The sequence below is a fragment of the Theobroma cacao genome, chromosome 1 (genome assembly GCF_053813885.1).
Source record: "Theobroma cacao isolate CCN51 chromosome 1, ASM5381388v1, whole genome shotgun sequence".
Taxonomy (NCBI): domain Eukaryota; kingdom Viridiplantae; phylum Streptophyta; class Magnoliopsida; order Malvales; family Malvaceae; genus Theobroma; species Theobroma cacao.
The window spans coordinates 34,461,825-34,479,227 of record NC_142639.1 but is presented as its reverse complement, the minus strand read 5'-3'; the positions used below and the strand labels follow the sequence as shown (position 1 = coordinate 34,479,227).

At 36.0% G+C, this 17,403-nt stretch overlaps 1 long non-coding RNA gene across 1 annotated transcript; it reads right to left on the bottom strand.

Annotated features, from left to right (window-relative positions):
- Nucleotides 1-15,141: 15,141 nt before the first annotated feature.
- Nucleotides 15,142-17,063, bottom strand: LOC148764760 (uncharacterized). Its single transcript, XR_016028331.1, has 2 exons — nucleotides 16,650-17,063; nucleotides 15,142-16,373 (listed from the first exon to the last, which is right to left on the bottom strand). It is a non-coding gene; the product is annotated as an uncharacterized LOC148764760 (long non-coding RNA).
- Between the last annotated feature and the right edge of the window lie 340 nt (nucleotides 17,064-17,403).

Here is a 17,403-nt window from a genome sequence, read left to right as displayed (position 1 = left end):
ATATTTGACTTAAATCTTATAGTAATGCATGGTATGAAATGCAATAGCCAAAAATGGCTTAAACGCGGTATTAACCTATTTTTGGTATTTTACTCGATAAATTGCTAACGCGCTCCATTTTAGCTCTAAATCATCTCATACTCTCTCCAACATTTCTAACCATTAAATATCAGCCAATAACCTTCTAAAATCACCAAAATCAGTTCACTTTTCTCCTTGGAAAATTCAGCCAAAATGGGACATTAACTCGATAAATTTTCTACTTTGTTTTTCTATCACATTTAACCATTTTTCATCATTTTCTCTTCATTTCTCTTAGAATAAAAATCAGATCATCATCATTGTACCTCATTGCAGATTAGGCCAAGGGTGGGTATTGTGAAAATTTAATGCTTTCTTGCCCAATTTAATTTTTGAACACATTTAACTAACTAAAACTACCAATTTAACTAAAAATCAAAACCTAAAAATTTCAAAATCTCTCTCCTAGAATTTCCTCCAGCCCTTGATGTCACTTTTAGATCTCTCTCCTCAAGCATGCTAAATGGAAACAAAGGCATAAGAAAGGTAGAAATCAAGCTAAAGTCGAAAAATCTTACCATTAGACGCGTAAACGAACGAAAAATGTGAATTCCCCTTTGAATTTTCTTGTTTCTCTTTGGTTTTTCTTTTTTTCTTCCTTTCCTCTCTATTTTCTCTCTTGTTCTCCCTTATGGCTGGCCAGCACTTAAAATGGGGTTTAAATGGGCTGACTTTTCATTAAAATAATATTATATCATTATAAAAAATACCACGTGTCACTTTCCCATTAGCCCATTTTTAAAATTTCATCCATTTGTTTCCAAATTTTCACCATACACTTGTCCCACATATCCATAGCTTAGATAAAATTCTCAGATTTATCCAAAGTCTCGGTGGAGTAATTTTTGAAATTTACACTTTTGCCCTCGTAAAAGTAAAAAATTACATTTTTATCCAAAAAATTGAAAAATTACCCATAGACATATTTTTCATCCCTTATACTCATACCATTCTCCAATTTGTCAAATGTGATCTAAATTCTCTCAAAATCTCAAATTTTGTCCGCGAGTGGAAAAATTACGATTTTGCTCCTGAGCATCAAAATTTTCAATTTTCCCCAAATGAACCCTCGAACTCCGAACAATCATTTTTAGTCATTCCTTGACTATAAAATGTTAAATTTCATCATACGATTCCTATTTGAACTAATTCGAGGTTAAATCAATTCAAGTGTACCGTTAGGTACAATACCGGATTTCGTATATTCTTAGGGACTTTCCTAGCATAATAACATGCTACTTAGTGTATGTATATTATGACATGTATTTATAGGGTCGGATTTTACAATTCTACCCTTTTTAAAATAAAATTTTGACCTCAAAAGTTCGCTTACCAGATTCGACAAATAGATGCGGGCATTGGCTCCTCGTCTGATGCTCTACTTCCCATGTCATTTCTTCCATTCGAGCACTTTTCCACAACACTTTAACCATTGAAATACTCTTGTTCCTCAGTACTCGATCCTTTGGATCCAAGATACTCACAGGTTGCACCTCGAACTTCAAATCGTCATGCAACTCGATCGGAGGTGCTTCGAGGATGTGAGAGGGATCTGGTACATATTTCTTAAGCATGGAGACATGAAAAACGTTGTGGATCTGATCTAACTTCGAAGGTAGTTCTAGTCTATACGCCACTTGCCCAATTCTTTCAATAATACGAAAAGGTCCAATGTATCTCGGATTGAGCTTTTCTCGCTTTGCAAACCGGATCACACCTTTCATTATCCAACAAGATATCATAATTTACCACAATAATATAATCAAATAAAACTTAATACCACAAAGCATTCAAATTATTACCTTTCCAAGGAGAAACCTTAAGAAAAACTCTATCATCGATCTCAAACTCCAAGTCTTTTCTCTATTTATCTGCATAGCTCTTCTGCCTATCCTGGGCTACCTTTAGCCTCTCTCGTATAACCTTGATCTTGTCATTAGTTAGCTCGATCAATTCCACACTAACTAACTTCTTTTCACCCACTTCGTCCCAACAAAGTGGAGTACGACATTTTCTTCCATATAAAGCTTCGTATGGTGCCATACTAATGCTGGACTGGAAGCTGTTGTTGTAAGCAAATTCCACTAACGGCAAGTGTCTATCCCAACTCCCAAGAAAATCCATGACACAAGCCCTCAACATATCTTCCATAGTCTAGATAGTCCTCTTTGACTGACCATCCATTTGTGGGTGCAAAGCAGTGCTAAATTTCAATTTGGTTCCGAGAGCTTCTTGAAATTTCGATCAAAATTAAGAAGTGAATCGAGGATCTCAGTCTGACACTATAGAAACGGGAACTTCATGTAGCCTCACAATCTCATCTATATAGAGCTGAGCTAGCTTCTCAATAGAGTATGTACTATGGACAGCTAAAACGTGAGCGGACTTAGTCAACCGATCTATGATCACCCAAATTGCATCCTTTCCCCTTTGTGTCCGCGGCAGTCCCAAAACAAAATCCATGTTACATGCTCCCATTTCTACTCGGGAACAGGTAAAGATTGAAGTGTACCTGCTGACCTCTGATGCTCCGCCTTAACTTGTTGACATACGAGACACTTGGCTACGAATTCTGCTACGTCTCGTTTCATACCCAGCCACCAATAATTCTCCCTGATAGTCCTATACATCTTGGTGTTTTCGAGATGTAATGCATAGGCAGATGAATGGGCTTCTTCCATGATCGCCTGTCTCAACTAGTTTTCCTCAAGAACACAAACTCGGTCTCTAAACATCAAGACGTTACCCTCTCCAAATCTGAACTCACTGACTCCCCCATTTTGAATTTCTTTTCTTAACTCATCATCAGATCTCTGAATGTCCTTGATCTGATTAAGTAACGAAGGTCGCACAATGAAGCTTGCCAATAAGGATCCATCCTCACCATTTCTTAACTAGACCCCAAGAGATTTCATCTCTAATAATGCTAGAAAATAACAACTCTGAAGTGCTGCTAAAGACGATGAAGACTTACGACTTAAGGCATCAGCTTCAACGTTCGCCTTTCCCGGATGATAGTCTATCACCAAGTCATAATCTTTTATCAACTCCAACCATCGCCTTTGCCTCAAATTAAGCTCCTTTTGGTTGAGCAAATATTTTAAACTCTTGTGATCCATAAATATCCGACAATGCTCACCATACAAGTAATGCCTCCAAATTTTTTAAACAAACACCACTACTGCTAACTCTAAATCATGGGTAGGGTAATTTGCTTAATGCTTCTTCAATTGTTGAGAAGCATAAGCTATTACTTTCTCATCCTATATCAACACACACCTTAACTTAAATGCATCACTGTACACCACAAATCCCTTACCACTCACAGGAAGTGTTAAAACAAGAGCGGAGGTTAACCAGTTTTTTAGCTCCTGAAATTGATTCTCACAAACATCATCCCACATAAACTTAACTCCCTTACGAGTTAGACGGGTCAAAGGAGCTGTTATTAAGGAAAACCCTGAACAAACCTCCAATAATAACCGGCTAATCCTAGAAAACTACGAATCTCTGTCACTGTCTTAGGTTGCTCCCATTGTAAAATTGCCTCTATCTTCTTGGGATCAACATATATTCTAGCTCTCGATACTACGTGTTCCAAGAATACCATTTCCTGTAACCAAAACTCGCACTTCGAAAACTTTGCATACAACTGTCTTTTTCGCAAAGTTTGTAATACTATACACAAGTGGGTAGCGTACTCATCATTATCTCTCGAGTAAACCAGTATGTCATCAATGAACACAATAACAAACTTGTTCAAGTAAGGGTGGAACACCCTGTTCATGAGATCCATAAAAGCTGTCGGTGCGTTAGTTAACCCAAAAGGCATGACCAAGAACTCATAATGACCGTACCGAGTCCTGAACGTTGTCTTGGGTACATCCTATTCTTTAATCCTTAACTGATGATACCCAGACCTCAGATCAACCTTAGAAAATACTGTAGCTCCCTGTAATTGATAGAAAAGATCATCAATCCTCGGTAACGGATACTTGTTCTTAATGGTCATTCTGTTAAGCTGTCGGTAATCGATACATAACCGAAGTGTACCATCTTTCTTTTTCACAAATAAAATCGGTGCTCCCCACGGAGATGTACTAGGGCGTATAAAATCCTTGTCCACTAACTCTTTCAACTGCACTTTCAACTCCTTCAACTCTGTCGGACCCCTTCTATATGGAGGAATAGAGATAGGTGCGGTACCCAAAAGTAAATCAATAGTGAATTCGAACTCACGATCCGGAGAAAGTCCTAGTAATTCATCAGAAAATACATCAGGGAACTCACTTACTACAGGGACATTCTCTAACTTAAGTTCCTCCCTCGATATATCAATCACGTGAGCCAAGTATACCAGATATCCCTTTCGTACCAATTTCAAAGCTTTGAGGGCCGAGATTACACAAAACTGTAATACTCGACGCTCTCTCGTAAATACAACTTCTGCTCCCTCTAAACTCTGGAGAATCACTTCTTTCTTAAAACAATCCAGTTTTGCTCGATGAGTGGACAACCAATCCATACCCAAGATCAAATCAAAGTCCCGAATCTCCAAAGGGATTAAATCACCCATGAATTCTTCTTCCCCAACTTTAATACCACAGTCTCTATAATACGTATTTCTTACTAATCGCTTGCCTAGAGGAGTATGCACTATAATCTCTTCCTCTAATGATGACAGGTTCTTATCTGAGAATGATACAAATGATATGCTCACGTATGATCTATCGGAGCCTGAATCTATCAAAACATTTGCATCTCTATCAAACACAATCATAGTACTTATCACGGTGCTAGGTCGAGCTCGGGCTTCATCCTCAGTCACTGCAAAGACCTTGGTCAAAATCTGGGGTTGTAGTTTGAAAGATGGCTGCTCTGGGGTATTACTCCCCATGCCTGACCGTATCACTGGGCCCTGTCTGGATTGTGATCCCGAAGTGTCTCTCCGCTGTATACTAGGACGAGTCAAAGGAGTAGAAGTAGTTATTGTACCTCGTCTCAACTGAGGACAATCTCTCTTGATATGCCCCTGTTGGCCGCATTGAAAACACTTTACAGGTTGTCTACATGACCCAACATGAAATCCTCCGTAATTACGGCATCTGTCCAATCCTCCTAAAGTCCTCCCCTGACTACTCATCACTGGTCGATCAAATCTAGAAGATTTCGGCTGCGACTGTTGAGATTGAGGTCTAGTGGATGCCACAAATGCTGAGGTAGTACTTCTTGCAGTAGATGTCGAATCTCTACCTCTCTTTGAAGACTGACCCGGGAACGTAGGCGGATTTTTTCTCTTTGCGAACTTAGCTCGGATCCGTCTATTCTCAGTGGCGAGCTTCTCAGCCCGTAAGGCCGTCTGCACAACTTCCTTATGTGGCTCCATACCAGTCACTATCATCCGTTCCCTGATCTCATTACGGAGCCCTTCCTCGAAATAATTTGCCTGATCCTGCTCAGATTTCACCAGATCCGGCACATATAACATTAACTCGTTAAAACGAGTCTCGTACTTCTCTACAGTTAGATTTTCTTGTTTCAAGCTCATAAATTCTCTTTTCTTTTCTTTCTGATGAAAGTAAGTAAAATACTGACCATCAAATTCTCTGAGGAAGTCAGACCATGTTTGAGGAGTTGTGGAACGGGACTTCATCGAATTCCACCAAGTATGGGCCCTCTTCTCTAGTAATCTAGTAGCCACCATTAACTTCATGTCGTCATCTAATCTCATATCAGAAAGAGTCTCCAAAACTTGATTAACTCAATCCTTAGCTGCAGTTGCATCCAACTCACCAGTAAACGAGACGCAACCCAACTGTCTAGTTTCCTTCAATTTCTTAGAAATGGAGACATCCGGTGTTTGGGGTGGAATAGGAGGTGGTGGTACTGGGACTGTTACAGGGAAAACAGTGGGTGAAACTGGACCAACCTGAGCCTGACCTGTAAGAGTAGCGAGAAAAGCCACTAATGCTTGAGCTACCTCGGTTGTCATGGCAGGTACGCCAAGAGTAGCAACAGGTGGTGGAGGAGGTACAGGAAGGTCCGTAGACTCAGCAGTAGAAACTGCTCTAGAAGAAAAAGCAGCCGACTCCTCTTCTATGGAATCCGATCGACTCTGTCTGGGGTGACCTCTTCCCCTACCGGTAGATCTAGTAATAGGTGGTAGCTCACATCAAGGAGGTATAATGATCTACAAAAAGAACAAAATTGGTTTAGACAACTTAAAACTCTATATGCAACTACATGCAACTGACTAATCTTAACTGGGCCACACTGACATTGTAAATTATTTTAAAAATAACTTTAAATCTAAGAACTTTAAAAATCAAAAACTTCTTTCAAAACCATAAGCTTTTAAACCAAAAGCTCTGATACCAATTGAATTGTCATGACCTGAAACCTCCCTCGGGCCCATGACAACCGCCACGACGTCCCGATTGACACTCATTACCCGAAATACCAACTGAAATCCCGCAAGGCTTACATATCAGTTTCTTTCCTTTTTTGTGAGCAATCGTTGTTAAACATTCCATTTAAAATAATTACCGGTCATTTTCGGCTCAAATAAATCCAAAGAAAATTTTTTTTTAAAGGACTTATAGACAAATATCACTATTCAAAATATTGATTAAAATATAGCATTTTTATATAAAATAATATTTATAGAAACACATGTAAGAAATCTTTTGTAATGTGTAAGTAAAATAAATTCATACATACAAAAATTTATTAAGTTATAATGTACAATAATAGTTACAATGACAAGTGGCCCAAAAAACACCCAGTGTTGGTGCTAGAAACCTACTGTCTGTGTGGTAGAGATGTCAACTGGAATTCTCGACAAAATAGGGTATCTACAAGCTACCACAGACCTGAAATGTTTGGAAATGAGGTAGGTGAGATTTTTGCAATCCCAATGAGTAAACAGACATTATCATAAATATCTAAAGGCGAGTAAAATGGAAGCAAGTTTAAACAACAAATCACAAACCATTTCATAATGTTTTCAATTTATTTCTTAAACCATAAGATATTTGTAATTTACCAAAACAGTTGTTAAGGCTTATGTCTTTTATAAAAGAAAACAAGGCTCAAGCCAAAACTAATCCTCGGGGATACCTTGGCCGAGGCATCTAACCGAGTTCGCCAAGGTTGTTATAACATTTACATGTGAAACACATTTTTATTTTTAAAACAAGCCGTTCCTTGGCGTTGGCCGAGTCACACATTCACGTGGGGGTTCGACGTGAAGTGAGCTCTAATACTACCTCGGGAATTACCCTCATCGCCTCTACAACTGGAGTAACTATATAATCGGGTTTACCGTGCCCCTCTAATAGACAGTCCACGGAAACCCGTCACTGCAGTGACTAACCCACCAATTTTAATAAAATTTCGACAGTATAATGTGGCTTTTATTTATTTATCCAGCTTGCATAGTAAAAACAGCTTACATAAATTTTCCAATGTACTTACAAAATATAGCCACATATACTTATATCTCATAAGCCATTCATAGGAAAATATATAATTTTCAAGATAGTTAATAGCCTCCAATTACTCAATTTCATAATCAACACAATATATTTTTTTTGTCACATTTATTTCTAAAACATCAAAAATCCTGTTTTAATCTCATTTTCATTTCATAAAATACATAAAGAGCATTTTTAAAATAACTCTAGATAATTCACAATAATAATAGGTTTACTCACCGTTTGTACTAACTAATTGCTTTTTTTAGGTGCCCCGATAACTACTCGTCGAGTACGATTTTCTTACCTTTACCGGAAGGCTCTCCTCCTAGACACATTGCAAAAATTTACTCAATTCATCACATTAATGCTAAATCACTATATATTTGACTTAAATCCTATACTAATGCATGGTATGAAATGCAATAACCAAAAATGGCTTAAACGCGGTATTAACCTATTTTTGGCACTTTACCCGATAAATTGCTAACGCGCTCCATTTTAGCTCTAAATCGTCTCATTCTCTCTCCAACATTTCTAACCATTAAATATCAGCCAATAACCTTCTAAAATCACCAAAATCAGTTCACTTTCCTCCTTGGAAAATTCAGCCAAAAATGGAACATTAACTCGATAAATTTTCTACTTTATTTTTCTATCACATTTAACCATTTTTCATCATTTTCTCTTCATTTCTCTTAGAATAAAAATCAGATCATCATCATTGTACCTCATTGCAGATTCGGCCAAGGGTGGATATTGTGAAAATTTAACGCTTCTTGCCCAATTTAATTTCTAAACACATTTAACTAACTAAAACTACCAATTTAACTAAAAATCAAAACCTAAAAATTTCAAAATCTCTCCCCTAGAATTTCATCCAACCCTTGATGTCACTTTTAGATCTCTCTCCTCAAGCATGCTAAATGGAAACAAAGGCATAAGAAAGGTAGAAATCAAGCTAAAGTCGAAAAATCTTACCGTTAGACGCGTAAACGGGCGAAAAACGTGAATTTCCCTTTGAATTTTCTTGTTTCTCTTTGGTTTTTCTTTTTTTCTTCCTTTCCTCTCTATTTTCTCTCTTGTTCTCCCTTATGGCCGGCCAGCACTTAAAATGGGGTTTAAATGGGCTGACTTTTTATTAAAATAATATTATATCATTAAAAAAATACCACGTGTCACTTTCCCATTTACCCATTTGTTTCCAAATTTTCACCATACCCTTGTCCCACATATCCATAGCTTAGATAAAATTCTCAGACTTATCCAAAGTCTCAGTGGAGTAATTTTTGAAATTTACACTTTTACCCCCATAAAAGTAAAAAATTACATTTTTGCCCAAAAAATTGAAAAATTGCCCATAGACATATTTTTTATCCCTTATACTCATACCATTCTCCAATTTGTCAAATGTGATCTAAATTCTCTCAAAATCTCAAATTTTGTCTACATGAGAAAAAATTACGATTTTACCCCTGAACATCAAAATTTTTAATTTTTCCCCAAATGAACCCTCGAACTCCGAATAATCATTTTTAGTCATTCCTTGACTATAAAATGTTAAATTTCATCCTACGATTCCTATTTGAACTAGTTCGAGGTTAAATTAATTTAAGTGTACCGTTAGGTACAATACCGGGTTTCGTCTATTCTTAGGGACTTTCCTAGCATAATAACATGCTACTCAGTGCATGTATGTTATGACATGTATTTATAGGCTCAGATTTTACAATTTTATTTAATACCGTACATAAACTGATTGGGCAAAAATCACCCCATGAATTTGCATCCGGTTTCTTAGATAAAAGAACTAAAGTTATAGAAGTTACTCCCCTCAGCAACATAGCTCTATTGATGAAACTCCTCACTCCTGCCAAAAGATTATCTGCAATTATGGGGCCAACATTGCTGATAAAAATAAGATGAAAATCCATCCGATCCTACTACACTATCTTTGTCAATATCAAAGACCGTTGCCCTCAATTTTGTCATGGTAGGTTCTGCACACAAGCTATGATTGTAATGTTTAGAAATTAAATGAGGGATAAAACTAGCATTAAACCTAGTAAGATCTGTAGCTTCCGCCTTCAAGAGATGGGCAAAATAATCTATTGCTAAAGATTCAATCTATCTCGGTTCCTCAATAATATCCCCTTCACTATTTTTTATTCTAAAAATAAAGTTTTTCACGCGTTTTTTTTTTTTTGCACTCTCATATGAAAAAACTTTGCATTCCGTTCACCCTCTACCAACCAATGAACTCCTGATTTTTGTTGCCAGTACATTTCTTCGATGTTGAGCGGTGACTAAGCTTAGCATAGGCAAGATGAAGTTGCTACTGGTTTACAGGTGACTGGTCTTGCTGAAAAATTTACTCTCTCCCTCTTCTGCATATTTTTTCGCTACCTTAAAATTACCAAATATATCTCCAAAAACGTGTTTATTCCACTCTTTCAAACTCTTTTTGAGACCTATTTGCTTAAGCCAAAAAGCCATCATCCTGGTTCCTTGCACTGGATCTTTCTAACACCTTTCTATAAAATTAAGAAAATCGTGATGTTTTACCCATGCATGAATAAACCGAAATGAGGACGGCTTTTGTAAATAAGAATTGGAACATGAAACCAATAAAGGACAATGATCCGATCCATCACGATTTAAATGTTGAATCCTTGTGCTGGAAAAATGGGAAGCCCACTGCATATTAAAAATAACCCGATCTAAACGCTGTAACATATGGCCATTGGTCCAAGTATATTTATTCCCTTCAAACCTTGCATCCATCAAGCCACAATCAATGAGAGTAAGTGCAAAATCTTCCATTGAACCTGCATTTGGATCGGCCCCAAGAAGTTGTTCATCTTTACTAAGTATTACATTAAAATCTCTTCTTACCAACCATGGTTCTTGAATTCCGGTAGCTATAAGCCTAAAAAAATCCCATAAATTTTTTCTTTCCAAACAAGTGCACTTAGCATAAATAAAGGAAATTTGAAAAGCTAAAAGGAGCCAAGGAACAGAAATTTGGGCATGCAGACATTGGGGGTGATCAAACCTGATGGAGCATAAAACATCATGTTTCCAGAATATCCATATTTTTTTAGAGCAATTACAAGTTGCTCCCTCAAACCCCAACTTCCTTCTATAGAATTCCAACAGAAACCCATGCACCATCAATTCAATGGTGCATCAACTGTAACTTTTTTATTCTTCTTTGGATGACTTTACTAACCACTCCCCTCACATTCCAAATTAAAGCACTGATCATGGATATGTTTTAAGAGTGAATTGCATGGAGACAGAATCTTCACAGGTTCTATCTGTCAACGAGTGAGCTTCATTTTCAGAAGAGACATCCTCATATGGGTTGTAAGACAACTCACTATCAGATTTCCTTTTTCTGGAAGCCACAGGGTGATATTCAATAGGTTGACTGCCCGATTCTAGTGATGGATCCATGTTGGAAGGTGATCTGCCATCATCATCATCATCTTGCATCTATTTTGCCTTTCCTCGGCTTATGCTCCCATTTTGCCCATAGTCCTCATAATGATAATCTCTCACCGAATGCCCTTCACTGCTTGCATGGGGAATGGTTGCATGGGAAATGGTTAAACTAATTTCTTTATTTAAGCCGTAGTGTTCTTGCTCATGCATATCGTGGTCGGCTTGTTTGGTGCCTGCATGATGAACAGTGCCGAGTTGAAGAAAGCCATCTAGACTCACTTCATGACCACGACCGAGGTGACTCATTTCCAAACCCAACATAGGGATATATTCCCCACTGCCTTCTATCATTTCAGTTTGCGGTTGAATCTGTTGCTAGCCCTCCAAATGCCTGCCAACCTCTGATAGCTGCAGTTTACTACCACTAGCTATTATTGAGTCTGGCGCTCGGTCTAAGATCTGTTTTTAAATTTTTTTTCTTTTGGTTCTTCCTAATGGTTACATTAGAGGCATTCTCCATAGCCCATTGCACGTAATCACGAGTGTCAATATTCTCTACACTGTCAAACAGGTCACCGTCAGTTCTTGAACTTTCCTCAACTCTTAAATGAGTGGACCCTTGATCGGAAACCATTCTTGCCAAGACTGAAAGCCCCTTATCAGCTACAAATAAAAGAACAACATCCTCTCACACAGTAGGTAAATTTTCAGTTGATCCTCGACCCTCATGCACGGGTAATACCCGTTAAAAATTTCCTTCTGAGGCTTGCTTTTTGGCGGATAACTCTTCTTCCTCCTCTAAGATAATCCACTGTCTTTGATTAGTTTTGTGAGTACTACTACCCATCCTCTAACCTTTTTCCATTCCACGAATCACTACCCCCGCAATGTCTCACCCTGCATCCATGCCGAACAGCGCAGCCAAAAAAATATTTTTCTTCGTAGGATCACTGTTCACTTGCTCTATTTGCGCCTATTTTTCGATTCGTTTTTGCTCCCAATATTCATCCTTAATGATCGTCTGAAATCTATTGAAGATCGGTACATTGGCATCCTTTGGATCCTTTTCTGATTCTATTTTCTTGCCCATTTGATCCTTTGCCTCGCTTTTTCTCGGTTTACCGACTACTTGCCATTGTTTCCCATGTTTTGGCACCTCCATATGTTGATCTGCCCTTCTCTTTTCTGTGTTACTAGCTCGATCTTTTCTACCCTGGTTCTTATCATCTGTCTCCAAAAAATGATCTGTAGCATGATCTCCAAAGGGTTTATCCCAGTGGTTTCCAATCGATTTTGACTTAGCTGTTTCAGTTCTCTACCTCAGCACCAAACAGTTTGAGATCCCATGTCTGACATGATAGCAATGATTACAATATTTTGACACAGGATAAAATTCAACCTTTTGTAAATACCAACTTGTGATATCATCTGAGCCTCTTTTACTCACAATAATCCAAACACTGTCCATTAGAGGCTTCAAGCAGTCGTATTCAATGCAAACTCGAGCCACGCTCGATTTGGTTCCATTTGCAGTTGCTTCATCCACACAATGAGGGTTGCCAATGGATTTAGCGATTAACAATAATGCAAATTTCTCAAATAAATGTGCTCTAAGGTTTGGAAATGAGGTCCAAACAAGCACGATTGAAGGTTCTTTCTCTGGTTCAAAATATGAAGTCCACTTAAACTCCCGCATCTTCTGTTTTGCTATAAACCATGTTGGCTTGGTCCAAATTCTGTTAAAGTCCTGTTCGTTTGACAAATGAATTGAAATATGCTTATAATTCATCCATTGTATATTATAAACACCTGATAATCCCAAACCTACAAAGGCTTGTCGAATCTCAACCAACCTTGGCATTCGTGAGAATTTCCAGATGATTGAATATTTAAAAGGCTGCGCTAGGGCTTCTATCTCAACTTGTATAGTAGCAATAGTATTATATTTTTGTTGATCTAATAAGCAATCGGACCATGATGCTTCAATTTCCAAAAAAGAAGAAAAAAGAGGAAACGATGTATTTAATATTAAAATCCTTTTTTTGTGAAAAAGAGAGAAAATATTTACATAGTATTTGAATGCAGTTTTGAATTTTAGATTTTTTTTTTCTCTCAATCTTTGTAAGAATAAAAGAATTCTAGATTTTAATATTCTATTGTTGGGTCTTCTGTTTTTTTATTAGTTTTTGTAGAGAGAGATAGAGAAGAGGGAAATCATGATTTACATTGAAAAATGGTAATTTGTAGAGGGAAGAAGAGGAGAGGGAGATTAATTAAGAGATGTGTATTTCTTGAAAATTAATGTTTTTTTAAAAGAAGAGAAGAAAAAGCTCCTCTTTGGAGCTTTTTTTTAAGCTCTTTTTTTAAAAATTTTGTTCTTCAAAAAAACTGCTTTTTTTTAAGAGCTTATCAAAAAATCATATTTGTCTTGGCTTTTGCTTTTAAGAGGTAAATAAGCTGAAAAAAAGCTAGGCCAAACATGCACTCAAAGCCTATTTGGCTTGGCTTTTTTCTAGTTTAAAAGTTATTATAAAGCTCTTATGAAAAATAATAGCTTTTAAAATTAAGCTAAAATTATTTGATAAAATTTTTTTTATAAGTTAATATTTTGATTAAAATTATCATAAAGGGTATTTCTTTTTTTGAGACCGTAATATTGTAATTATTTTTAACAGATGAGGATATTTTTGGAATAAAAATTAAAATTCTCTTGCATTTTTAAAAAAAAAAAAAGAAGAAAAAGCTTATCATAGGAGCTTTTCCTGAAGCTCTTTTTTTCAAAAATTTTTTCTTTAAAAAAAAAACTATTTTTTTAAGAACTTTTCAAAATTTATGTTTGGCCTAACTTTTACTTTTAAAAAATAGATAAGTTGAAAAAAAGTCAAGTCAAACAAACACTAAATACATTTTATTTGAATAAAACAAGCAAAAAAAAAAAAAAAAGAGACTAGAAGTTGCATGTTTTGAAGTTCAAGCCACATTGATGGCTCAACAAACATCAAAATTGACATCCCATGAATCTTTCCTTGCAACTGGCAGTTTTATGTTTTGCCTTTTAAGTTTCTATCTTTGAGTGCTTTACCTTATTTTTCACATTTCTGGTTTCATGCATCATTTTATAATATATAATATTTAACGTAAAATAATTAAAAAATGTCGTAATCAACTTAAGATAAACTATTATGATTAGAAACGTAATGAAAGGTAACCATAAGTATAACATATTTTTATATATTCGAACATTTGACTTATTAATTGATGCATGGGTTTAAAGAGAAGAACTCGAATCCCCTTTCTCCAAATTAAAAAAAAAAAGTATAACGTATTTTTAGTTTAAACTTAAAAAGTAAAAGGCATCATAAAGTTGAAAATATATTTCTTAAAAATTTTAGAAAATAGAAAATCCAATTTTTATTTGTAAAAAATTTTATAATAATTTGTACCCCTCAACTAACTACCTAGTATCCATACTCGAAAAGTATAATTTCACACAATTAAATAAAATATTAATGTTAAAAATAACATTTTAAAATATTAACATAAACGTGTGAGAATAAAGATAAATAACATGTAACATTTGATGTATAATAAGTAAAAAATGTCGTAATCAACTTAAGATAAATTATGATGATTACAAACGTGATAAAATGTGACAATAAGCATAACATATTTTTAGTTTAAAGTTAAAAAAGTAAAAGGCACCGTAAAGTTGAAATTATCTTTCTTAAAATTTTTTAAAGTAAACGTGTCAAATTAAAAGGAAAAAGTCATATCATTTATTGTAAAATAAAATAACTCAATATTTAGTTTTTTTTATGAAAAATTATAGAAAATAATTTGTACCCTCAAACTAGCTAACAATAATTTTACATAAAAATATAATTTTACACAATTAAATAAAATATTAACATTTTAAAATTTAACACTAACGTGTAAATATAAAGATAAAAATACATAACATGTGATGTAAAATGGGTAAAAAATATCGTAATCAATTTATAATAAATTATAATGATTTTAAACGTAATGAAGTAAGAATAAGCATAACTTGATTATAATTTAACATAAATAAGTAAGATGCACCACAAAGTTAAAATTAATTTTTTAAAAAATTTAATATAAATGTGTAAGAATAAAATAAAAAATGATATCACTTATTATAATTTTATTTCAAAGTCGGACATAAGACAAACACGAATTATACCATCATCTCAACCAAGTTTATAGGTATCCCAACCATGGTCCATGGATATGTGGCCCAAAAAAGAAAAAATTATTGTCCATGGATGAATAATAATGTGAGTGACCTGCCCTGCAAACAATATTACCGAACTTCCTGCCTTCATTAGTTCCCAAAATTGCAGATAATCTGCCACTCCAGATCCATTAAACACGTTCAAAGAAACTGATAGACGTCGATCCACGTAAAATTAGTAAAGCAGTAAAGATCAAAAATCAAATGGAGACATGTACCAGATATGATGTATCTGCAAAATTCTGTTTTGTCTTTGGATGTCTTGTCAGTTGCTGTGTCCACCATGTTTTTTCTCTTTCTATAACAGTAGCGGAGTTCGAATGTGTGTCCGAGCTCGTTGTCTCTGAAGGGGATACAATTTCTGGGAACTTTGTCGTCACGGATCATGAGATTTTCTGGAACTCTGAGCATCCTGGAATCGAATTCACCGTGAGCTCTACTTGCATTGTCTGCATTCTTTTTTTCTTTTTCTCTTCCAAATTACATTTAGGGTGATTATGGTTTGGCACGCCGGATTTGCTCGAAATACACTTGAAAAATGGAAACCATGATTAAGAGATGCAGAGAATATTGTCAAATACGTCAGGATATAACGCAATCCGAGTCCCATAATAGTTTGGTTCTGAAACAACAAAACCTTTAGCCTAGCCCAATTGGGAAGTTTATCACATTCTTCCCTCCATTAAGGTAAAGGACAAATGTGAGCCCTGCATCTGCAAAAACCGAAGAACTTTCTCTTTTAAAATAATTCTGAGGGCTTTTGAGGCAGGTGACTTCTCCAGGAGGTAAGCTTGTGTACTTTCTGAAAGGAACATCGGGGGATAAGTTCGAGTTCAAAGCCCCAAGACGCGGAATTTACAAATTTTGTTTTCATAATCCTCTTACCACTCCAGAAACCGTCGCCTTCTACCTTCATGTTGGCCACATCCCGGAAACAAATGACGTCGCCATAAATGGTATTAGTTTATACTTAATGTTCACTTTACTTTTACCTTTCTGTATTAGCCCTTTGCACGCGTTATCTTCTGCTTCTTGTTCTTCTATCGTGACATTATTTGTGGATGACTAGTTTCATGACTGTCGAGTGTCAACTTCTTCCGCAGAACATTTTCATCCTACACATGTTAAGATTGCTGAACTGAGAGAGGTGTTGGAGTCTGTTACAGCCGAGCAGAAGTATTTGAAAGCACGCGATGCTCGCCATCGATACAGTTAGTTTTCTAATCTCCTTTGTATGTCCCTGATTGACTAAATACAATTTGAAACATGTATTCATCCAACATTATATAATTGAACACATTTTTCTCTCTTTTTTTGCCCTTTCCAAATGCAGGCGTCTCGTTAGATTTCAATAGTTTATTACTTTTGGGACAAAAAAAGAACGACCTTACCTTTGATTGTTGGTGACTGCAGCAAGTGAGAGCACCAGGAAACGTGTAGTCTTCTACACTCTTGTCGAATACTTTGCTTTGGCTGCTTCAAGCGTGCTTCAGATTGTGTACATTCGCCGTTTGTTCAGCTCCTCCCCTGCTTACAACAGAGTCTAACTTTTTTTTTTTTTTTTATTTCAACATTTTATTGTATAATTTCTTCTGATGGCTCTGCTATCATCACTGAACTCCTTAAGCGCTTGTTGAATTAATGAATTCGGTGGTTCAAGTCGGAAACTGTCTGCCATAAACCCATCACTCAAAATTTTACACTCTTAGCCAAGAAAATGAGATTATTATTCGTTAAGGGAGTATAATTCTAGTTCAACTACCTCGAGATCACCCAATATTGTCACGAAGAAAAAGAAAGTGGGATGATTAAGTCCGTGGCAAATGGCAAGTATGCCTTGCACATGATTCAAACAAGTATTTGCGCCCTTTATTCAGCTACTACGACAAAAGACGCGGAGAAAATGCCACGATTACAGGTGGGTTATCTACCTCCACTGGGGAGGAGTTGGTCATACCGTGCAACAAAATGTAGTTTGGAAGGCAAGTAGTTGCTTGATGTGAATCGATGATAGACATGATTACCGTCATCTGTCTCCAGTAATGGCTTTGATTATCTTGGCACAATGACAACACAAATATCATTCCTTTCATATTAGATGTCATCAAATTCCCATTCTTCCAACTACGTCTTGAGTAATAATGT